We start from the raw sequence: 26,403 nt of genomic DNA, 5'->3' as shown, positions 1-26,403 counted from the left end.
ATTTCTAAGACGTCGATTTTTACTCTTGCCATCTCCTACTTGACCTCATCCAATTTACCTTGATTCATGGACCTGACACTCCAGGTTCTTATGCAATATTGTTCTTTTCAGCATCAGATTTTATTTTCACCACCAGACACATCCACAACTGAGCATCACTTTCACTTTGGCCCAGCCACTTCATTCTTTCTGGAGTTATTAGTAATTGCCCCCCACTCTTACCCAGCACCATACTGGACACCTTCCAACCTGGGTGGCTCATCTTCCATTGTCATGTCTTCTTGCCTTTTCATCCTGTTCATGGGGTTCCCACAGCAAGAATACTGGAGCGGTTTGCCATTCCCTCCTCCAGTGGACCACAATGTCAGAAATCTCCACTATGATCCATCCATCTTGGGTGGCCCTGCATAGCACAGTTCATAGTTTCATTGAGTTATGCAAGCCCCTTCTTCACCAGGACAATTGTAATTGATGTATTTGTAATTGATTTGTAATTGATCATCAATTTGTAATTGATGTAATTGATGAAGGGGTCTTTACTATTACAAATAACCAATAATTACTAAATGCCAGCATCTGAGTTTCCTACTTAAAATGATAGTTGCCACATTTCATGTCACCTATGAAAGGTTGTAAGATACACTATTTGTCCCTCAAAAACAAAATCAATTGAAGTTTAAAGCAAATACTCATTCTTGGGGCTTCCCTGGTGGCTCAGTGGTACAGAATTCACCTGCCAGTGCAGGAGACATGGATCGGATCCCTCATCTGGGAAGATCCCACGTGCCTCTGAGCAGCTAAGCCCATGTGCCACAACTACGGTGCCGCCACTCCAGAGCCTGGAAGCTGTAACTACTGAGCCCATGTGCAGCAATTGTTGAAGCCCGAGTGCCCTACAGCCCGTGCTCTGCAACAAGAGAAGCCACCACAATAAGAAGCCCTTGCACCACAACTAGAGAGTAGCCTCCACTCACTGCAACTAGAGAGTCCATGCAGCAAAGAAGACCCAGAACAATCAAAAATAAATAATAAAAATTTATTTTTTAAAAAGTTATTACTCATTCTTGTATCTAAAATAATAACTACTAAAACAAATCTTTAAGCAGACAATTGATTTCTTAAACCTTTTTGCATATGCTCTCATTTCCTTTGCAACAGCCTTTGGTTTTTCAAGTGAGAGATTTGTACTTATGCTCTTATCACCACCTGAGATACCCTAAGATTAGTACAGCACAGTGAACCTCTTAGACCTGCTTGCTATGCAGCGGGAATTTCTCCCTCGCAGCCCCTATTCCAGGCATTTGCCTTCTCCCTGTAAGTATTTAAACAGGAAATCACCCTATTCTAGCTGTTCTTCTGCCTTAAGAACAGGGTAACCAGACATGCTGATCTGCCCAGTACAGTCCTAGTTTAAGCACAGCTATCCTGAAGTCCTATTCCATCAGTTTCCCTTCTCACTCTTAAAAATGTCTCAGTTTAGAAATAAATTACATAGTATTCTAGTTAAGAACCATATAAATACATGAATAAATGTCATATTAGTGAAGAGTGTGCCTGCTAATACATTTTATCAAAAACATTAAAACAATAGTTAGGAAGGACTTAAGAAGTAGAGAGAAACACTCTGTTCCGATTCCCTGTAAAAAGATTTTAAGGAGGGAATTCCCCAGTGGTCCAGTGGTTAGGATTCCGAGCTGTAATTGCAGGGAAAACAGGTTGAATCCCTGGCTGGTGAACTAAGATCCTGAATCCACATGCCTCACTGGGCAGCCAAAAAAAGAAAACCAGCCCGCCTCCACCCCCCAAAAGGCTTTAAAAATAAAATACTAGTAGAAATAAGGTTGATTTGTATCTAAAAAGTATAATATGCATTTAAGAATCACACAACAGAGATAAGAATTAAATGAAGTAGAAAACAGAATTAACCTGTTTGACAACTAAAGAAACTAGCTTCAGTTTCTGGGTAATGAGTCTCAAGACAAATAATACCTTTTGGATCCACTCTTCCTAGAAAACATCTCAGACAGCAAGATGTCAACTTATCCAAGAATCACTCTTCCTAAGCAAAGTCAAAGGACGAAATCTAAAATATCACACTACATTCCCTTGTCCCCTACACCATGTAATAGCAAAAGGACTGAACTGTAATGATTAGTAATAAAGATCTCAAGCATAACATGTGTCCCAGGGGCCTGCCTGACAAAACCTGTGCTTGCTCTCACCTCCACTCATCACCTAAAAAAGATGAAAAACCGAACGAAATCAAGAAACAACGACAACAAAAACACTGCAACTTCAGCCTTGACATTCCTTTGTAAAATGTCTATATTCATCTTAGCATATGCCAACTCCACTCTCTCAGTTCCTCAAGCCAAAAACTTCAGTGTCCTCACTGCCTGCTCTCTTTTTCTCATTCTTTGAATTTGTCATCAAATCCTTTTAGTCCTACCTTTAAAATTCATTCAGAACGTGACCACTTTTCTCCACCTTCTGCTCCTGCCCTTGTTCAAATGAGCATTTGGATTATTTGCAATAACCTAATTGATTTCCTTCTTATCCTATTGCCCCCTCAGAAAACAGGTTTATAGGAGTTAAAGGAACTTGCCCCAGGTCACACAGTTTGCAGGCAGTGGAGCCAAGACTGGAATGCAGGAAATCAAACTGCAGAGCCTAGTTCTTACCCAGTATACCACACGGCTTCTCTGGACTGTGCACAAATGTAGAGCCAGAATCCAAGCGTCAACACTGCCACTGAATCATATGAAGTCAGTTCAGTTCAGTAGCTCAGTCATATCTGACTCTTTGCAACCCCACGGACTGCAGCACATCAGGCTTCCCTGTCCATCACCAACTCCCGGAGCTTGTTCAAGCTCATGTCCATTGAGTTGGTGATGCCATCCAACCATTTCATCCTCAGTCATCCCCTTCTTCTCCTGCCTTCCATCTTTCCCAGCATCAGGGTCTTTCCCAGTGAGTCAGTTCTTCGCATCAGGTGCCCAAAGTATTGGAGTTTCAGCTTCAACATCAGTCCTTCCAATGAATATTCAGGACTGATTTCCTTTAGGATGGACTGGTTTGATCTCCTTGCAGTCTAAGGGACTCTCAAGCGTTTTCTCCAACACCACAGATCAAAAGTATCCATTCTTTAGCAGTCAGCTTTCTTTATAGTCCAACTCTCACATCCATACATGACTACTGGAAAAACCAGCTAGACAGACCTTTTTCGGCAAAGAAATGTCTGCTTTTTAATATGCTGTCTAGGTTGGTCATAGCTTTTCTTCCAAGGAGCAGGCATCTTTTAATTTCATGGCTGCAGTCACCATCTTCTGTGATTTTGGAGTCCAAAAAAATAGTCTCCCACAGTTTCCAATGTTTCTCTATTTGCCATGAAGTGATGGGACCAGATGCCATGACCTTTGTTTTTTGAATGTTGAGTTTTAAGCCAACTTTTTCACTCTCCTCTTTCACTTTCATCGAGAGGTTCTTTAGTTCTTCTTCGCTTTCTGCCATAAGAAATTTGAGCATTATTTTGCTAGTGTGTGAGATGAGTGCAATTGTGCAGTAGTTTGAACATTCTTTGGCACTGCCTTTGGGATTGTAATCATCTGAAACACACTCACAAAGCACTGGCTAATGTAGAAAGGTAAGGAAAGAACAGAACTTCAATACAAAGGAGTTTCATTATCAAAGGATCCCACTTAGAAGGCTTACTGTAAATCTAATAATGAAGTGAATAATATATGGTTTTGGAGAGGACCTCTCCCCCATCCTCTGCCCTGGTAAATCGCTTCCTTCATATTTGACAAATTCTTCCCCTCTCTCTCCCTCCCTCCCTTTCCCTCTCTCTCTCTTTAATCATCTAGCAATGGGATAAGTTTCCAAGACATTAAATTTTTGTTGTTGTTCAGTCCCTAAGTCATGTCCAACTCTTGGCAATCCCAGGGACTGCAGCACACCAGGCTCCTCTGTCCTCTATCTCCCAGAGTTTGTTCAAACTCATGTCCAATGAGTCAGTGATGCTATCTAACCATCTTATTCTCTGTTGCCTCCTTCTCCTTTTGCCTTCAGTCTTTCCCAGCATCAGAGTCTTCTCCAGTGAGTCAGCTCTTCACATCAGGTGCCAAAGTATTTGAGCTTCCGCTTCAGCATCAGTCCTTCCAGTGACTATTCAGGGTTGATTTCCTTTAGGATTGACTGGTTTGATCTCCTTGTAGTCCAGGAGACTCTCAAGAGTTTTCCCCAGCACAATTAGAAAGCATCAGTTCTTTGGCACTCAGCCTTCTTTACGTGCCAACTCTCATATGTGTACATACCTATTGGAAAAACCAGTTTGATTATATGAACTTCTGAGGCAAAGTGATATCTCTGCTTTATAATATGCTGTTTAGGTTTATAATAGCCTGTCATAGCTCTCCTTCCAAGGAGCTAGCATCTTTTAATTTCATGATTGCAGTCACTGTCCGCAGTGATTTTAGAGGCCAAGAAAATAAAATCTATCACTGCTTCCACTTTTCCCCATCTATTTTCTGTGAAGTGACCTAATCAGATGCCATGGTCTAATTTTTTGAATGTTGAGTTTCAAGCCAGCTTTTTCACTCTCCTCTTTCACCCTCATCAAGAGGCTCTCTAGTTCATATGGTCCATGGGGTTCTTCAGGCAAGAATACTGGAGTGGATTGCCATTTTCTACTCCAGTGTACCATGTTTTGTCAGCACTCTTCACTATGACCTGTCCATCTTGAGTGGTCCTGCATGGCATGGCTCATAGCATCACTGAGTTCCACAAGCCCCTTTGCCATGACAAAGCTGTGATCCATGAAAGGGAGACATTAAATATTCAAATTTAAAAGCCTGTTTCTGGGAATTCCCTGGTGGTCCAGCAGTTAGTACTCGGTGCTTCCATTGCAGGGGGCACAGGTTTGATCCCTAGTCAGGGAAATAAGATCCCACATGATGTGACTCAGCCAAAAAAATTTAATAAATAAATAAAAACCTGTTGCTTAGCAAGTTAAAATATACAGAGTAAATGAAACAAATCACAGATGACAGAGTTATCTTCCTGACCTGAACCACTTTCTTCCTTTGACCTTAAATACCCGCAAAGCATATCTCAGCACCATCCCCTCAGCCTTAAACATTCTTCCTCTAGACTTTTGTTTACTATTTTTAAAATGTGAAGTATAATTAAACACTCAATAACAGGCACAAGTCTTAAGAGTTCCGTTTGATGACAACTGACAATTGTCTACACCCATGTAACCATCACACAAAACAAAACACAGAACGTTCCTATGGACCTCAGGAAATTTTCTCATGTCCCTTTCTAAACAGCTTCCTTCCCTTTCCAATCTATAATTATCTTCTGATTTCTATCACTACAGAAGAGTTTTGTTTTTTTCTTGAACTTCATATAAACAAAACAGTACATGTTCATTTATGTCTAGTTTCTTTTACTTAACAATGGTTTTGAGATTCACCTGTGTTGTTGGGCATATCAGATGCTGGGTACTGTGAATACACCACAAGTTATTAACAAATTTCCTTGTAAACAAACATTTCAGTTGTTTCCAGTTGGTAGCATTTATGAATAAGACTGCTATGAACATTCTTGAATTCATAATTTTGTAGACAGCTGTTTTCATTTTCCTTCATTAAATATGTAGGGGTAGAACTGCCAAATCATAGGATGGCTACATGTTTAACTTCAGTTGTTGTTTAGTCACTAAGTCTTATCCGACTCTTTTGTGACCCCATGGACTATAGCCTGCCAGGCTCCTCTGTCCATTGGATTTCCCAGGCAAGAATACTGGAGTGGGTTGCCATTTCCTTCTCCATGGGATCTTCCCAACCCAGGGTCAACCCACATCTCCTGCACTGCAGGTGGATTCTTTACCACTGAGCTACCTGGAAGCACTTAACTTCAGTAGAAAATGCCAAACAGGACTTTCCCTGGTGATCCAGTGGCTAAGACTCCAAGCTACCAACGCAGGGGGCCCGGGTTCCATCCCTGGTTAAGGAATGAGATCCCACAAGCCACAACTAAGAGTTCATACAGCACAACTAAAGATCCCACGTGCTATAATTAAGACTTATCACAGCAAATAAATAAATATTTTAAAAATTAAAGACAATGGCAAACAGTTCTCCAAAGTTGCTGTTCCATTTTGCACACCCATCAGCAATGGATGAATTCTAGTTGTATCACTTCATGCCCAATATTTAGCATCTTCAGTCTTTCTTTTGTTAGACATTTTAGAGGGTATAAAATGGTATCTTATTATGAACTTACTTTGCATTATTTTCCTCTTGACTAAGTGACGTTGACTACCTCTGCAAGTGCTTATTGATCATTAGTGTCCTCTTTGGGGAAGTCTTTGTTTCTGGATTATTCCTCTTTTCCTCATTTTCCTAATGGGTTATTGTAGTTCTTTACATACCCTAGAAACAAGTCCTTTGATGAATAAATATGAGATATGCTGGAAATATTTTTTCCATACTCTGGGATTACCTACTCTTTTTCTTAGTGGTATTATTTAAAGTGTTAATTTAGATGACGTCCAGTTTATCCATTTTTTTTACATATTTTTTTTCTTTTAGGATCTTATTCAATAAATATTTAAATACTTCAAGGTCATAGGGATGATTTCCTTTTCTTTTTTCTAGACGCTATGACATTTTAAAAATAGGTCCACAAAGTTTTGATACTTTTTCCTTCAAGAGGTGAGGCTTAATTTTCTAAATGTGGGTTGGAGCGGTGAGTAAGAATATGGTAGAAGTGATGGTGACTTCCAAGAGTTTGTCATAAAAGGCAATGCCACTTCGTCCCTGTGCTCACTCTTTGATCGCTTACTCTGAGGGAAGTCACTTGCCATATTATGAGGGTGCTCAAGCAGCCCTACAGATGTGTTCAAGTGGTGAACTGAGTCCTACCAACAGCCAGTAAGAGCTGAGGCCGCTAGTCAGCAACCATGGGAAACAAGCCATCTCAGAAGGGGATTCTCAAGCCCCAGTCAAGTCTTCAGATGATTACAGTCTTACTAACATCTTGATTACCACCTTATGGGAGACTCTGTCCTGGAATTACCTAGCTAAGTTCCTCCTGTGTTCCTGACACAGAGTAATTGTTACATAAATATGTGTTGCTTTAAGCCAGGAAGTACTGGGTAATTGTTATGAAGTAAGAGATAATACAGAAGTTGTGTCATTTTTGCTTTTGCATTTTAGATATATGATCCTTTGCGAATTATTGATAGTTTCTCTGCATGGAGTGAGTTAAGGTGGTAGTTCCTTGTTTTCCATATAGATATCAAGTTAGAGCCACATTTGTCTTTTTTCCCCCATTGGACTGACTTGGCACTTTGATGGGAAAATGGATGAGTCTATTTCTGAGATCTCTATTATAGGGGGTATAGCTCAGGGGTAGAGAATTTGACTGCAGATCTCTATTATGTATGACTGATCTATAGGTTTAACTTTATGCCAACACTACCCTTTTTTTTTTTTTTTTTTGGCTGCACCCCTTAGCTTGCAGGCTCTTAGTTCCCCAACCAGGGATTAAATCTGTACCCTTGGCAGTGACAGCATGGAGTCCTAACCACTGGACTATCAGGGAATTCCCCAACACTGTCTTGATTACTATAGCTTTGTGGAAAATCCTGACGTCAGGAAACAGAAGTCCTCCAACTGCGTTTTTCAAAATTATGTTGGTTGTTCTTACTCCTTTACAGCTTGGTAAGTTTGTAGAATCATCTTATCTAATTCTGTAAACAACGCTGACTAGGATATTGCGGCTTCCCTGGTGGTTCAGTGGTAAAGAAGCTGCCTGCCAATGTAAGAGATACAGGTTTGATCCCTCGGCTGAGAAAATCCCACATGCTGTGGAGCACCTAAGCTTGTGAGCCACAGTTACTGAGCCTGTCCTCTAAAGCCCAGGAAGTGCAGCTACTGAGCCCTTGAGATCTACAGCCCGCGCTCAGCGACACGAGAAGCCACCACAATGAGAAGCCTGTGCACAGCAACTAAAGAGTAGTTGCTCACCGCAATTAGAGAAAAGCAAAGGCAGCAACAAAAACCCAGCACAATAAAAACCACTACAATATTGTAAAGTAATTAGCCTCCAACTAAAATAAATAAATTAAAAAAAAACCCAGCACAGCCAGTAAATAAATAAAAATTATTTTTAAAAAAGCTTATTAGGATGTTAATGAAGACTGAACTGAATCTACTTGTAGAGAGAATTCCATCTTAATAATGTTGAGTCTTCCAATCCATGAATATGTTCTATCACGTTTTTCTAATGTACATTAGCAATGTTGGATAGTATCACCAACTCAATGGACATGAGTTTGAGCAAGCTCCAGGAGATGGGGAAGCACAGGGAAGCCTGGTGTGCTGCAGTCCATGGGGTCACAGAGTCAGACACAACTGAGTGACTGAACAACAACAAAAGCAATTCCACCTTTCAGTTCTGAGAACATATCCTTAGATTTATCCATCGGTATCTGGTGTGTTTTTTTTAAATGCTATCAGAAATAATAGCTTTAATTTCAGTTTATAAATCATTCACTGCTAATATAGAGAACAATAAATTATCTTATATACTGATTTTGCTAAATTCACTAATTAAAATTGCTTTTTGCAGATTCCATAATTTTCTGTGTACACAATCATCTCATATGTGAATGAGTTTTACTTCTTTTTTCCTAATTTTTATGCTTAATTATTATCTTTTTCTTGACCTATTACACCTTCAAGGACCATTATTTCAATGTTGAATAAAAGTGGTAAAAGAGAAATATATACCCATATAACTGTTTTAAAATTTTTAGTATCCATAGCCACAGTTGGCAAATGTTTTCTACAAAATGTCAGAAAGTAAGTATTTTAGGCTTTGCAGGCCATACAGTCTGTTATAATTACTGTATACCATGGATATAGCAAGAAAGCAGCCACAGACAATACATAAACAAACGAGCATGGCCATGTTCCAAGAAAGCCTCATGGTCACCAAAATGTGAATTTCCTATTATTTTCACACATCACAAAATATCGGTATTCTTTCACTCTTTCTCAGTCACTGTATTACATAAAATCCTTTCTAGGTCACAAGCCACACAAGAACAGGTGATGGGCTAGATATGGCCTTCAAGCTGAAGTTTACTGACATCTGGTTTAGACCACTGATTTGAGACCTTTTTTCTAATATAAGAATTTAATACAATGCTTCCCTCCAAACACTGCTTTAACAGCACTAATATTTGTATCATTTCTGTTTCTACTGTTTTTAGCTATTTCTATAGGATCACAGCCTTGTCATGGCGAAGGGGTTTGTGTAACTCAATGAAGCTATCAGCCATGCTGTGCAGGGCCACCCGAAATGGATGGGTCACAGTGAAGAGTTCTGACAAAACAAGGTCCACTGGAGGGGGAAACGGCAACCACTCCAGTATCCTTGCCAAGAGAACCGCATGAACAGTATGAAAAGGCAAAAAGATATGATACCAGAAGATAAGTCCTCCAGATCAGAAGTGTCTAGTTTGCTACTGGGGAAGAGTGGAGGACAATTACTAATAGCTCCAGAAAGAATGAAGTGGTTAGGCCAAAGAGGAAATGACGTTCAGCTGTGGGTGTGTCTTGTGGTGAAAATAAAGTCTGAAGCTGGAAAGAACAATATTGTATAGGAACCTGGAATGTTAGGTCCATGAATCAAGGTAAATTGGACGTGGCCAAGCAGGAGATGGCAAGAGTAAACATCGACATTTTAGGAATCAGTGAACTAAAATGGACAGGAATGAGTGAATTTAATTCAGATGACCATTATATCTACTAATGTGGGCAAGAATCCCTTAGAAGAAATGGAGTAGCCCTCATAGTCAACAAAAGTAGCCCTCAAAGTCAACATACACATAGTCCAAAATGCAGTAGTTGGTTGCAGTCTCAAAAATGACAGAATGATCTCTGTTTACAAGGCAAACCATTCAACATCACAATAATCCAATTCTGTGCACCAACCACTGATGCCAAAAAGGCTGAAGTTGAATGAAGTTCTATGAAGTTCACATGAGTTCTATGAAGTTCTATGAAGACCACAAGACGTTCTAGAACTAATACCAAAAAACAAAAGAGATGTCCTTTTCATCATAGGGGATTAGAATGCAAGAGTAGAAAGTCAAGAGATACCTGGAGTAACAGACAAATCTGGCCCTAGACTACAAAATGAAGCAGGACAAAGGCTAACAGAGTTCTGTCAAGAGAACACACTGGTCATAACAAACACCCTCTTCTAACAACACAAGAGGTGACTGTACACATCGACATCACCAGATGGTCAATACTGAAATCAGACGGATTATATTCTTTGCAGCTGAAGATGAAGAAACTCTGTGACTGTGGTTCAGATTGTGAGCTCCTTATTCCAAAATTCAGGCTTAAACTGAAGAAAGTAGGGGAAACCACTAGGCCATTCAGGTATGACCTAAATCAAATCCCTTATATAATCATACAGTGGAAGTGAAAAACAGATTCAAGGGATTAGATCTGATAGATAGAGTGCCTGAAGAACTATGGACAGAGGTTCATAGCACTGTACAAGAGGCAGTGAACAAAAGCATTCCAAAGAAAAAGAAATGCAAGAAGGTAAAGTGGTGTCTGAGGTGGCCTTACAAATTAGCTGAGGAAAGAAGAGAAACAAAAGAGAAAGGAAAAAGGAAAAGATTTACCCAATTGAATGCAGAATTCCAGAGAATTGTAAGGAGAGACAAGAAGGCTTTCTCATGTGAACAGTGCAAAAAAATAGAGGAAAACAATAGAATGGGAAAGAATATTTCATGCAAGGTAGGGCACGAAAAGGACAGAAACAGTAAGGACCTAAGAGAAGCAGATGAGATAAAAAGAAGTGGCAAGAACATAGAGAAGAACTATACAAAAAAGGTCTTAATGACCCATATAACCACGAAGGTGTGATCACTCACCTAGAGTCAGGCATCCTGGAGTGTGAGGTCAAGTGGGCCTTAGGAAGCATTACTACAAACAAAGCTAGTGGAGGTGATGGAATTCCAGCTGAGGTATTTAAAATATTAAATATATATGTGTTGTACTGAGTCACTGAGTCACGTCAGACTCTGTGTGACACAGTGGACTGTAGCCCTCCAGGCTTCTCTGTCCATGGGGATTCTCCAGGCAAGAATACTGGAGAGGGCTGTCATGCCTTCCTCTAGAGGATCTTCCCAACTGAGGGATCGAACATAGGTCTCCCACATTGCAAGCGGATTCTTTGCCAGCTGAGCTACCGGGGAAGCCCTATATATACAAAACTTGAGCTCCAAAATTCCCTGCTTCTTTCTCTTTACCAGTATCTTAAATAAAAGTAGCAGCCATCAATGTTTTATCTGAGATGAATTTCTCCCCAGTTTTATTGAAACATAACTGATATATAATATTGTATTGGTTCAAGGGTACAGTATAAAGATTTGATATATGTATATATTGCAAAATGTCTACACTGTAGGTTTAGTTAATATCCATCACTCTGCACAGTTATACTTTTCTTTCTTGTGATGAGAACTTTTAAGATTTTTCCATTTGTAATCTTTAAATATTTAATAAAGTATTGTTAACTACAGTCACCATACTGTACATTACATCTCCAGAACTTATTTATCTTATAATTGGAAGTTTGTACCTTTTTATTTATTTATTTTTGTGAGAGCTACTCTCCAGCGGCAGTAGGCGAGCTGCCCATGATGGTGGCTTCTCTCGTGGCAGAGCACCAGCTCTAAAGCCCGCGGGCTTCAGTAGTGTGGCACCTGAGCTTAGTTACCCCTGGGCACATGGAATCTTTCTGGACCAAGAGTGTGTCTGCTGCATTGGCAGGGGGATTCCCAACCACTGGGATCACCAAGTAAGTCTGGAAGTTCCTACCTTTTGACCACCTTCACCTATTCCCCTCTGCCTCTGACAATCACCCATCTGTTCTCTTTTGTCTTCAGTTTGTTTAGATTTCACATATAAGTGATATCATACAGCATTTGTCTTTCTCTGTCTGGTTTATTTCACTAAGCATATACCATTAAGGTCCATCCATGTTGTTGCAAATGGCAGGATTTCCTTATTTTTATGGTTGAATAATACTCCATTGTATATATACATACCACATTTTCTTGATCCATTCAGCCAAGGATGGAACACCTACATTGTTTCCATGTCTTGGCTACGGTAAAGAACATGACAATGAACATAGGGATGCAGATATGTCTTCCAAGATAGTGATTTCACTTCTTTAGAATATATTCCCAAAAGTAGAATTGCTGAATCATACAGTAAATTACTTTTTATTTTTTTGAGGTAAATTTTTTAACCTAAAATTTACATTACAGGGTGGTAGAAAGCATTTTCTGTACTACTTCTAGTCAGTAATGAAAGTTATCAACTGAAAAATTAATATGACAGACCAAAAAAATATATAAAAAACATATTAAAAGGCTCAATTTTCAGAAAAAAATCCTGATTAAAACCCAATATTTATCTAGTTCTTTACTCAGGCATTCCAGAAATGAAATAGATAAAATCACCCAATGAAATAACATAAATTATATTAAAAACAAAATAACTGGAAAACAACTGAAAATTACCAGTTAAAATTATAGAATTTAGTAAACAATGTATTCGATGTTCACATTGCAAAGCTGACTTAGAGTTTACCTAAAAAAGAAACTCCTTAATTTTCCATTACTCAAAGAATATGACTCAATCTCTATCATACATCCTTAAAAGGAATAAGGATCAATTTATCCTCGAGTGCCAGGGTTCATATCAAGCTTTATGAACTGACTGATAATCACATTTCTTCTTTCAAATATAAAATTCACATGGATTGTCACCTTAAATGAGAAAGGCATGAAAAGCACTTATGTGATCTAATATTAGAAATTACTCCATAAGTATTATTTCTCTTGAGTGTCCTTTCTGCTTTGAAAGTCTATTGAAACAAAAATACTTTATTTCTTTATAGTAATTTCATTTCATGGAAATTTATGAAGGCTGTATAAATCTTTTTTAGAACAAATGTGAAGTTTGTTTGAATAGCTGATAATGACCAGAGAGAACAAAAGACAAGGAAGGGTAGCATCATCAGCAGAGAAGACAAAAGCACTTCTAAACTACCCATTACATGAACACAAATAAGTGAGGTCTTTATGTGATATTTTTGAAAAATATTTTTATATCCAAGAAAATTTAAACAGAATTCAAATCTACTTTGAATTTTATTTTTTATTTTGAATTTTGATTAAGAATGTTTTCTGCAGAAAGAACAATGCTCAGTTTCTCTGCTTTAGTAAACTGTATAATAAAATATGAAACTCACTAAGGAAAAGCAAAGCAGGAAACTTAATATATCACTTTTAGTCACATATTCTTTATGTGAAAGTAAACAACATCAATTCCAAGTACATTCCAAACTTTCAAGAGAAGTGGGTGGGTGAAGGAATAAGAGAGTATAAAAAATGACACTGCTTCTATGATGTGGGTTTATATCTTAATTTTTCATTCTGTAAAGCAAATGAGACAATTGAGACTTTCATCTGGTTTGCCAGAATGGCTCTCATGAGTACTAACATTCTTAGGTTAACATTTTCATAAACTTTTTCCTCATTTCTTCCAAGAGTCTTAAATAACATTAAAAACTATATAACATGAAGCAGCTGCTTCAGAAAAAAGTTTGGCAGTTTATCAAAGTGTTAAGCACAGAGCCGCCATATAACCTAGCAATTCCATCTTAGGTATATACCAAGGAGAACTGAAAACATGTACACACAAAAACTTGTACACAAATGTTCAAAGCAGCATCATTCCACTCAGTCAAAAAGTGGAAACAACCCAAACATCCACCAACTGATGAATAGATAAACCAAATGTGGTATATCTTTACAATGGAATTATTCAGCCCAGAATAGCTACAAAGTACTGATATGGAAGCACATGTTGGAATCAAGATTGTCGGGAGAAATATCAATAACCTCGGATATGCAGATGACACCACCCTCATGGCAGAAAGCAAAGAAGAACTAAAGAGCCTCTTGATGAAAGTGAAAGAGAAAAGTGAAAAAGTTGGCTTAAAACTCAACATTCAAAAAACTAAGATCAAGGCACCTGGTCCCACCCTTCATAGCAAATAGATGGGGAAACGATGGAAACAGTGACAGACTTTATTTTGGGGGGCTCTAAAATCACTACACATGGTGACTGCAGCCATGAAATTAAAAGACGCTTGTTCCTTGGAAGAAAAGCTAGACCAACCTAGACAGCATATTAAAAAGCAGAGACATTACTTTGCCAGCAAAGATCTGTCTAGTCAAAGCTATGGTTTTTCTAATAGTCATGTCTGGATGTGAGAGTTGGACCATAAAGAAAGCTGAGCACCGAAGAACTGATGTTTTTGAACTGTGGTGTTGGAGAAGACTCTTGAGAGTCCCTTGGACTGCAAGGAGATCCAACCAGTCAATCCTAAAGGAAATCAGTCCTGAATATTCATTGGAAGGACTGATGCTGAAGCTCCAATACTATGGCCACCTGATGGGAAAAACTGACTCCCTGGAAAAGACCCTGATGCTGGGAAAGATTGAAGGCAAGAGGAGAAGGGGACAACAGAGGATAAGATGGTAGGATGATATCACTGACTTGATGGATATGCGTTTGAACAAGCTCCAGGAGTTGGTGATGGACAGGAAAGCCTGGCATGCTGCAGTCCATGGGGTCGCAGAGTCAGATATGACTGAGCACCTGAACTGAACTGAACTGATATGCCACGTTACAAGTAAACTCTGAAAATATACTATGTGAAAAAGGAACCAGACACATAAGGCAATATATCGTATGACTTTTATATGAATTGAGCAGAAAAGGCAAATCCACAGAGATAAAAGCAGAGGTATGGTTGCCAGGGGCTAGGAGAAGGGAGACAATTTAAGGGGGTTTCCCTTGAGGGTGATGAAATTTCTGGAACCAGACAATGGTGATAGCTGCATGACAATGAAAGTACTCAAAGCCACTGAAACTTTTACGTTCTGTGAATTATATTTTAATAAATGAAAGAAACCCTACAAAACAGAAAACAGATGTTAACATCTTATCAGAGAAAGTTACCTCCCAAAACAAACAGTGATCTTTTAGTATCCCTTTAAAAACCTTATTGTTAAGGACATTAGGAACATTTTCAAAAGTAAACCTTTTTCTACAATGCTCAGTGACATCCTTAATCCTTCCTATTTGTCAGGAGTTCACATAAAATTCTTATCATCAGCTTTGCAATGCTTAATCTGCCATGGTAGAAATCGATTTTATATGATATCTAAACAATTCAAGTGAATTTTAAAATGGGCAGAATGTTTTATTAAATTTGGCTTACCAATATCGTATGTTGAATTTTAGTAAAGGAGAGGAACATGTTTATTTCTAATGAAGAAGATCAGCAAAAGATGAAAAACTTTACATAGCAAATTTTACCTGGTCTCCTTGAGTTCTCATGAACCTGTCTCTGCCATTCATTTTTTAAAATTTTGATATTCAAAAAAGAAAACATCAAAAAAGGCCATGCCAAATGCAATGTTGTTGTTGTTGAGTCACTCAGTTGTGTCCGACTCTTTGTGACCCCGTGGACTGCAGCCTGCCAGGCGTCTCTGTCCATGGGGATTCTCCAGGCAATACTGGAGTGGGTTGTCATGTCCTCCTCCAGGGGATCTTCCCAACCCAGAGAACGAACCCAGGTCTCCCGCACTGCAGATGGATTCTTTATAGTCTGAGCCACCAGGGAAGCTAGTACAATAACAACCCCATTAACTGATTCTACTTCAATTATAACAGAAAATACCACTTCTGCTGAACCTAATTTGTTGATGTTGTTTAGTTGCTAAGTTGTGTATGACTCTTGTGACTTCATGAACTACAGCCTGCCAGGATCCTCTCTCCATGGGATTTTCCAAGCAAGAATACTGCAGTGGGTTGCCATTTCCTTCTCCAGGGGATCTTCCCGACCCAGGGATCAAACTCAGATCTCCTGCTTGGCAGGTGGACTCTTTACCAATAAGCCAGAAAGGAAGCCCCAAACCTGACCTAGGCAAGGCCAAATTCAGTTGCCGACATAATAATTTTCCCAGTATCCATTTACAGTCTTCCTGTTTGCTCTTAATGGGGCTTGAATAGAGTAGACTCTAGATTTACATGAATTAATTATGTAAATTAGCAGACTAAATGACAGTTTCAACTTAAAGAAATAATATCTATCTGGGGCTTATGCAAACCAGGCAATGAACTAGAGGCTTTATATATTCTGCTCATTTCAGCTTCATAATACCTTATAGAGAAGCTAAATCACTTCCCTAAAGTCCCAACACTAAAGACAAGATTCAAACCAAAGTCTAACAAACATACAATCATTTTTTGCTAAAACATTTCAAGTATGGGCTACAAAGGAATATAATTTCAGTTTAATAAACATTCATTTTTTTTCAAGAGTGTAAACACCCTTGAATACAACTAAATGTTTAGGTAATGAGAAACAAAAAGAGTGCTTGAAAAGAACATTATTGAAGAAAGAAGTGAGGTATCTGGGGAACACGCCATGTGCAGGGCTGGCTATATCAATGCATGAGCACTTAACTATTACAACAATCCTGGGAAGTTAATATTGATACCTCTTTTTTTTTTTTTTTTAACTTAAGAGGAAATGGAAGTTTAGAAGGTACAAGAGGGTCCAAGGTTACAGAAGTTGCAAGGTATATAGCTGGGATTAGAAATCCAACTCAATCGGGCCACAAATATTTACTGTTTACTATGTACCAGGGCTATTACGAGGCACTTAGAACAGAATATTAGAGATCCCCTACAAACAGCTCAAGGGCTTCCCAGGCAGCTTAATGGTAAAGACTCCACCTGCAAGGAAGGAGCCACAGAAGACATGGGTTCAATCCCTGCGTTGGGAAGATTCCCCTGGAGAAGGAAATGGCAACCCACTCCAGTATTCTTACTGGGATAATCCCATGGATAGAGGAGCCTGGCAGGCTATAGTCCATGGGGTCATAAAGAGTCAAACACAACTGAGCACACACATATGGCTCAACCCAAACCCATCTTCTTTTCGCCCAGGCAGTAAATCATTGTGAAATTGAAAACTCCCTATAGATTTTTCTTGTAATAACTTTGTTTTAAATGATTATTCATGCTTTGGTTATATACGTTAAGTACTTCCCCTAAAGCATACAGTTGACTGCCATTAAAAACTGAATAATCCTCCAGTAGTAAATGTGAAAACATAAGCAATTCCGTCCTCCTGCATGATTTTGAGCATATTGCTGGATAGAGAACACCCCTTTGGAAAATATACTTTCTATGTTCTGAAGGATGATTTAAACCATTAAGCATTTTACAAAGCTTTTGAAGTCTGTCAGATTTTAAATGACAACAGTGAAATTTCACAAAGAACTGGAGAAGTCAGCACCAAAGCTAGTTTAACATTAATAATAAGTGATCTAATAAATAGGTCTATGTTTGCCCAGTCAGGTTTTGCGTATTATGTCAGTTGGAAAGCCGGAAGGAAACTGGTTTTAACTCCCATACAACCTGTATCATGACAACATCACTTTATCAGAAATGTAGCTGATATCAGCATAAACACTGAGACAGTTTAAATTTAAAACTGATTTTTCTTTCCCAACTATTTTCATAATCATTCATGGTAAAGAACTGAGATGACTTAAGAGAAAAAAAAAAGGGTAATTAACATTTACTGAGACCCTCCTTGTCAGATATTACATGATTTTTTCATTTAGTTCTCACAGCCACCTTGTAAGATATTAACCTTTTAGAGAAAGAAACAGAAGCTTTGAGAGATAAAGTACCTTTTCTAAGGTCACCTAGCTAACAAAAAAGCAAAGCCAAGGTTCAGACTCTGATGTCCATTATTATAATGCTCCATGGCACTACCTGTCAGTTTAATTTACTTAACTACAATAATATAATATTAGAACAGAGAAAGGAGAGTATAATAATGATTTTGATTATGAACCGTTTTAGTACCTCAAAAGTACTATAGAGTGGTGTTGACCTTTTAAAAATTCCTAGGACAGTCACTGCAAAAGAGAATATACAAATACCTTCAAGGGGGTCCAGTGGTTAAGACTCTACACTTCCAATGCAGTGGGCACAGGTTTGATCCCCAGCTGGGGAACTAGGATTCCACATGCCATGAGACATAGCCAAAAAGTTTAAAAAAAAAAAACAAAACCCTTCCATTTAAAATAGGCTTTCAAGTAGGGAAAAAAGCAACAAACAAGTTTGAGAAATGCTGGACTTCACTGGTAACAAAAAGTACGACAGTACCTGGAGCCTGGAATATCTGGGTTTGAATCCCAACTCTTCACTTCCTAGCCTAGCCATGGGATTTTGAGCATGTCATTTCACCACTCTGGATGTCAGTCTTCTCATCTGTTAAAAAAGGGAAAAAAAAGGAAATAATTGCAGAAGACAGACTTGTTATAAAGATTAGAACGATTACTACATCTGGGGTTCTTAGAACCTTAAAATAGTAAGTGCTTGATACGGGTTAAATTATTAGTAATAAAATAATTTCCCTGAGTCTCTATTAAGCTGACAAAAGCTGATGTTCATTAGAAATCACCAAACAGTCAAAGGATATTTATAGAATGCAGTTTCCCAAACTTATATGATAGAACCCACTTTTTTTTTTTTAAAAAAAATATGAGAAAGCTAATATGTTTTTATTGATAACAGAAGAGCAGACTTCAGGGACAAGAAAATTACCAAGGATAAAAAGGAATATTACATAACAATAGAATTTTAATATATGAAGAAAGCATTGTTGTCATTGTTCAGTTGTTCAGTCATGTCTGATACTTTGCAATCCCATGGACTGCAGCATGCCAGGCTTCCCTGTCCTTCCCTATCTCCTGGACTTTGCACAAACTCATATCCATTGAGTTGATGATGCCATCCAACCATCTCATCCTCTGTTGTCGACTTTTCCTCCTGCCTTCAATCATTCCTAGTATCAGGATCATTTCCAGTGAGTTGGCTCTTTGCATCAGCTGGCCAAAATACTGGAGCTTCAGCTTTTCTTTTTTTTTTAATAAATAATTATTTATTTATTTATTTTTCATTTATTTTTATTAGTTAGAGGCTAATTACTTTACAATATTGTAGTGGTTTTTGCCATACATTGACATGAATCAGCCATGGATTTACATGTGTTCCCCATCCTGAACACCCCTCCCACCTCCTTCCCCATCCCATCCCTCTGGGTCACCCCAGTGCACCAGTCCCGAGCACTTGTCTCACGCATCCAACCTGGACTGGTGATCTGTTTCACACTTGACAATATACATGTTTCGATGCTGTTCTCTCAGATCATCCCACCCTTGCCTTCTCCCATAGAGTCCAAAAGTCTGTTCTATACATCTGTGTCTCTTTTTCTGTCTTGCATATAGGGTTATCGTTACCATCTTTCTAAATTCCATATATATGTGTTAGTATATTGTATTGGTCTTTATCTTTCTGGCTTACTTCACTCTGTATAATGGGCTCCAGTTTTATCCATCTCATTAGAACTGATTCAAATGAATTCTTTTTAATGGCTGAGTAATATTCCATTGTGTATATGTACCACAGCTTTCTTATCCATTCATCTGCTGATGGGCATCTAGGTTGCGTTCATGTCCTGGCTATTATTAACAGTGCTGCGATGAACATTGGGGTGCACGTGTCTCTTTCAGTTCTGGTTTCCTCGGTGTGTATGCCCAGGAATGGGATTGCTGGGTCATATGGCAGTTCTATTTCCAGTTTTTTAAGGAATCTCCACACTGTTCTCCATAGTGGCTGTACTAGTTTGCATTTTACAGACCATCCTTCAAAAAGACTGGTTAATGTTTTTTAAAATTAAAACAAAACAAACAAAAAATACCCTGAAAAACAATAAAGAATTCCATCACTAAAATTAAATGTTTAAAAAAATAGCAAGGTTAATGCTTCCCAGGTGAACACAATGAGGTGCTGGAAGGGTGATGTGTTGGAAGAGCACCTTGGAAGCTCCACACTCCTGCCCCCATACCTTGCTCTATACATCGCTTCCATCTGGATGTTCCTATGTTGTATCTTTAATTTATTGCTGTTGTTGTTTAGATGCTCAGTCGTGTCTGACTCTTTGTGAACCCATGGACTGCAACCAGTCAGGCTCCTCTGTTCATGGGATTACCCAGGCAAGAATAATGGAGTGGGTTGTCATTTCCTTTTCCAGGGGATCTTCCTGACCCAGTGAGCAAACCTGCATCTCTTGCAAGTCTCCTGCACTGCAGGCAAAATCTTTACCACTAAGCCGCCAGGCCAGTAATATCTTTACAGATTGTAGCATATGGGTTTGGTGACTGGAACCGGTACATGTAGTAGAATGGAACATCGTTTTATTTTCCATTCGCATAACCTTCAGTGGCTTCAACTGATCATGTCTCATCACAGTAGTCATTCAGTTATCTACAATATTGTGTGGAAACTATTCATCCTCATCCAGTCTACAGCCAATTGAATAAAGACATGTATGGTTTCCATTATCAAGATATATCTATCTAAGTCTCAGATCTGTTGTATAGAATTGAAGTCAATATTCAAATCAGAGTGTTTTTCCATTTGGTATTTATTGTGTCCATTTGGCAAATTTAGTCATTACCAGGATTCCCTGGTGGCTCGGTGGTAAAGAATCAACCTGCCAACGCAGGAGACACAGTTTCAATCCCTGGGTCAGGAAGATCCCCTGGAGAAGGAAATGATAACCTGACTCCAGTATTCTTGCCCGGGAATCCCCAAGGGCAGAGAAGCCTGGTAGGCTACAGTCCATGGGGTAGCAAAAAGAGTAAGACATGACTCAGCGACTAAACAACAACAGTCATGGCCAGAAGTGCTAATTATGCTATGAAGTAAAGTCGCTCAGTCGTGTCTAACTCTTTGTGACCCCACGGACTGTAGCCTACCAGGCTTCTCCCATGGGATTTTCCAGGCAAGAGTACTGGAGTGGGTTGCCATTTCCTTCTCCAGCGGATCTTCCCCACCCAGGGACTGAACCCAGGTCTCCCGCATTGTAGGCAGACGCTTTACCGTCTGAGCCACCAAGGAAGTCATTATGCTATGTTTCCATTTAAAATTTTTTCTAAACAGTATGTGTCAGGATATTCAGAATGCTTACACCCTTTGATTAAACAAATTAATTCTCAAAAATCTACACTGTGGAAATAAATGAGAATACAAGATAAAATCTTATCTAAATATATATATTACAGCATTGCTTAATATTATGGAAAATTAGAAATACTAAAAATGCCTAGGGAATTCCCTGGCAGTCCAGTAGTTACGACTCCACTCTCAGGGAGAGGGTGTGGGTTCCATCGCTGGTTGGGGAACTAAGATTCTGCAAGTTGTGTGGCACGGCCATAAATAAACAAACAAAAGTCTAATTTTAGGGGAAGAATTAAACAAAGAATGGTATATTAGTTGCATTATACAGTCATTACAAACTCTACTTTAAAGATGATGAATAATGTTATGTGAAAAAGCAAGTTACTAGTTCACTTTTGAAGTATAAGCATAATTTTATAAAAGCCAACAAAACACTAAGTAATCAACATTTAAGACAAAAATTAAATCTAAAAATATAGCCAAATATCAATTATGGTTGATCTAAGCCATAAGGTGAACTTTCTTCCTACTTCTCTATATTTTCCAAGTTTTCTTTACTGAGTATGTCAATTTTGCTTAAGTCTAACTTGATACCACTTGCCTTTGAGCTAAAGTTCTACTAAATGACAAAAGAAACAATGAGAAGTAAACTGGCTTAGTGGGCAAAGATGGGAAAAGTGTGAAATGTGATTTCCTTCAAAGGTTATTTATTATTTTGTGAGAGGCAGAGATGGTCACACATACAAAAAAGTCATGTTTTCTTGCTAGCAAAGCTGTTCTTGTTTTGTACAGTGAAATCCCACACGTCAATATTTCTTTTGTGTGTGTGTGTGTGTGTGTGTGCTCAGTTGTGTCCAACTCTTTGCCAACCTGGTAAGCTCTTCAATATTTCTTCAGTTCAGTTCAGTTCAGTCACTCAGTCATGTCTGACTCTTTGCGACCCCATGAAATGTAGCACACAAGGCTTCCCTGTCCATCACCAACTCCTGCAGCTTGCTCAAACTCATGTCCATTGAGTCACTGATGTCATCCTACCATCTTATCCTCTATTGTCCCCTTCTCCTCCACCTTCAATCTTTCCCAGCATCAGGGTCTTTTCCAGGGAGTCAGTTCTTTGCATCAGGTGGCCAAAGTATTGGAGCTTCAGCTTCAGCATCAGTCCTTCCAATGAATATTCAGGAATGATTTCCTTTAGGATTGACTGGCTTGATCTCCTGAAAGTCCAAGAGACTCTCAAGAGTCTTCTCCGACACCACAGTTCAAAAGCATTAATTTTTCAGTGTTCAGCCTGCTTTATGGTCCAACTCTCACATCCATATATGACTACTGGAAAAACCATAACTTTGACTAGATGGATCTTTGTCGATCAAGGAAAGTCTCTGCTTTTTAATATGCTGTCTAGGTTGGTCATAGCTTTTCTTCCAAGGAGCAAGCGTCTTTTAATTTCATGGCTGCAGACACCATCTACAGTGGTTTTGGAACCCAAGAAAATAAAATCGGTCACTGTTTCTTGTTCTACAGAAACATGATGAATCATGATTCAAAGTATTCTGTGACCTGAGAAAATCTGAAAACATACTTTAAATATGCCAAAGATTAATGTAATATAACCTTTGGTTTTAAGGCATTTTGGGAGAGGTAAAACTCTTAAGAGCATTATTTTGCAACTTTATGAATTGATACATTTTCAAAATTCCAAAAACAGACATTTAAGGAATTCCCTGGTGGTCCAATGGTTAGGACTTGGTGCTTTCACTGCTGTGGCCTGTGTTCAATCCCTGCTCAGGGAACCAAGATCCCACAAGTCACAGAGTGACTTTTTTTTCTTCCAAAAAAAAAAAAAGCCAGACATTTAATATGTAGCATTTTAGGTTAAATTTATAACTTAAATATGGATTAACTATTGCTACACTGTTACTAAATTCACATGCCTCAAAAGAAATAAAGAACTAAACATATTGCTATTTGTGACCTCATTTTGTGATTCAGAAACTTTTACACTTCCCAACCCGCTGCCCACTGTGCAAAGGTCTGAAGACCTAATGATTTCTCATTTCTTTGAACTTAGGCTTATCTCTACCCATATACAAACCCCTCAGAGACAAGTTTGTCAAGATCAAAAAAATCAAGTGAACACCAATCGATTCCACCCCTGCCTTCCTCCTTTCCCAAGGCTAAGCCTTGCCACAAAAGAAAACAGTCCCTTGCCAGGGTTCTTTATGACATTCTGAGCAAAGGCCACAGACAGCTAAACACTGCCAAGTAGACCTGAAAATAATGAAGTCATCGAGCTTTGTGCATAACCCAGAATTTCAATCTGTCAGCATCAAGGCATTTTCCCAGAAAATTAATAAAAATTTTGAGATTAGCTGAGACCACCATGTTCTTACAATCATCTGAAATGTAAGCCCCTTCAATTAATCCCTCTTTCCTGCTACACTCTGATCTCATTCCTACTCTGTACTCTTTCCCTCTTTGACCATCACACACCTCCCACAGCTATACTTCTTAATAACCCTTTCCACTGTTTCACTGCAAATACCCTAAACCCCAACCAACTTAAATTGGTTGCCAGTAGTCTTGTTCTCAAAACTAATCTGGGTGCAAGCTAATCTCTCCCCACTCAGCAAACGTGAAGCATGGCAGTTACGCCTTGTTCACCATCACAGTTCTTTACCCTCAGATAAAAGGACATCTTCTGAGGGTTAGGTCATCTGTTAGTCTCTCCTTCTCATTGCCTGTCCTCCTGGTCACTCTTCCACAATCACTAACGGCTTTGGAACATGGTTCACTGTCTTTCCACCCCTTGCTCTGCCACCGTTCTGAGCAACTCACTTCCTGTTTAGCTGACAGTTTCCTTATCTCCTCCAACTCCAGGAATCTTTACCATCTCTCCACTTCAGAAACCCATAGCCAGATCTCACCTTCAGTCATACCAGCAAGTGCTTCTCCTATTTAATCTTAAATTCCAATATCCATGTCTCAACCACTACTACAGAAGCTACTTCCTGGTTTCATTTGTTTCCTACTCTGCCTATCCTCAGTGGCCCAGAACTTCAAATGCTCATACTACTGAAATCTCTTGCATCTTTTGTCTGCTACACTGGGCTGTAAAACTCAAATTAAAATCAGTCCAATTGCTCAACTTGTCCACTCAAACCCTCAGGCTGGTGAGGCCTGAGAGATGGGGGTGGGGGGAGGGGCGGGGAATCATCTGACAACTAAATATACCAGAGCCATGGATAATTGTTACAATTCTTCTAAGTAATAATCCAATTCAGTTAGCCCTCTCATTTCTCTCAATGGCCTTCTTGAAGTTCTCCCTTTCTGCATTTCCCTCGTGGTCCAGGAGTTAAGAATCCACCTTGCAATCCAAGAGACACTGGTTCGACCTCTGGTCTGGGAAGTAAGATCCCAAAAGCCCTGGGGCAACTAAGCCTGTATACCATAACCAGTGAGCCTGTGCTCTGATTAACTGGAGAGAAGCCAGCACACCACAACTAGAAAAACCCTCATGTCAGGACTCAGACACACCACAGACAAATAAATAATTCAACATTAAAAAACAAAAGAAATTTTCCCTTTTCCCTCCAACTCTCTCCTACAATCATCATCCCCTATAATCTCAGCTAATGAGGTGATCCCCCCCCACCTTCATGAAAAATTAATCAAGTGTATTGATGCCCCAAATTCCTCACTCTTCTCCATCTGCACCATCCTTTCTTCCTTTATCCCTACTGTGGTAGAAACAATATTCCTATTGCCACTCAAACCTAGTATCCTCACTCTATTCTCTCCATGCATAAGGACAATGTTCAGTCCATCTCACATACTTCCTTCTTCCTGTGTCATTAACCTCTCCCTTCCTTCTGACTCTCTCCGTTTAACACATAAATATGCTGAACTTTCTCCTGATAGAACATGCCCTCTACCTATGATCTTATACCTCTATAAGCTTTTTGAAAAGAGTATCTATACTTACTGCTTCCACTCTCTCACAACCACTCACTCCAGCTCTCAGCAACCTCGCATTTATCTCTACCATAAAGATTTCACTGAAACTGTTCCACAGAGGATGATCAATCAGCTACTTGTTGCTCTGTCCTTATTGCAGTCAAACTATTTTCTACATTTGTCACTGCTGACCACTCTTTTCCTAAAACTTCTCGGTCTTCATTTAATGACATCTACTGAAAACCTACTTTATGATACGAATTGGGGATAAAATGATGAACATGACAATCTTAGCCCTCAAGAAACTTAAAGTCGAGTTGGGGAAGCTTCTATGTAATTCATATTCTTTTTTTTTTTTTATTGTTGAATTCTGTGATTTTTTTTTTCATTTATTTTTACCAGTTGGAGGCTAATCACTTCACAACATTGCAGTGGGTTTTGTCATACATTGACATATTATTTTTTCAACCTCTCATATCATCCCTTCCTTTCTCTATTTAGCCCATAGATGCTTACACTTCCCCCATGACTCCCCTCTATGCTCATCTCACATCCATCCCAGGATTACTATGTTACCTACTCACTAATGATGACAAAATTCACATCTCTAGCTGAGAGTTCTGTCCTGAGTTCTAGAACCAGGATTTCATTGGTTTTATTCTCTCTGAAAAGATATTGGTACTTGTGTATTTCAATATCTTGATAACATCCTTTGATAACCAAAGTTTTCAATTTTGATGAAATCCAACTTATCTATTTTTTCTTTGACTACTTGTGCTTTTCGTGTCCTATGTAAGGAACCTCTGCCTAATCTAAGATCATAAATATCTGCACCTACATTTTTTCTAAGATTTTTTTTATAGTTTCAGCTCTTTTATTTAGTTTTTTAATCCACTGAAACCATCACTTTTGAAAGCTAAGAATTTCAGTGGAAGTACCTGAGGTTTAAGAGTAAAGAGAGAGGGACTCCCCTGGTGGTCCAGTGGTTAAGAATTTGCCTTCCATTGCAAGGGGAGCGAGTTCAATCCCTGGTCAGGGAGCTAAGATTCCACATACCTTGCAGCCAAAAAAACAAAAGCAATATTGTAATAAATTCAATAAAGACTTAAAAAAAAAAAAGAGTAAAAAGAGTTTTTTTAAATTCTAAAACCATGGCTTTAAACATCACACCCCAAGGCAAGAAAACAGCTGGCAGACGTCATATGTAAGTGAAGTGAAA

The 26,403-nt window shown here is 38.8% G+C and overlaps 1 protein-coding gene across 3 annotated transcripts in view; it reads right to left on the bottom strand.

Annotated features, from left to right (window-relative positions):
* SHLD2 (shieldin complex subunit 2) overlaps nucleotides 1-26,403 on the bottom strand; it is a 110,729-nt gene that overhangs the window by 59,890 nt on the left and 24,436 nt on the right. For all 3 annotated transcript variants that reach the window (XM_043924833.1, XM_043924834.1, XM_043924832.1), the window contains one exon: nucleotides 18,372-18,476. The gene's annotated coding sequence lies outside the window, so the exon portion shown is untranslated. The remainder of the gene's footprint in view (nucleotides 1-18,371; nucleotides 18,477-26,403) is intronic.

Source organism: Cervus elaphus, chromosome 15 (genome assembly GCF_910594005.1).
Source record: "Cervus elaphus chromosome 15, mCerEla1.1, whole genome shotgun sequence".
Taxonomy (NCBI): domain Eukaryota; kingdom Metazoa; phylum Chordata; class Mammalia; order Artiodactyla; family Cervidae; genus Cervus; species Cervus elaphus.
Note: the sequence above shows the minus strand (reverse complement) of the source record. Positions and strands in the feature narration are given on the sequence as shown.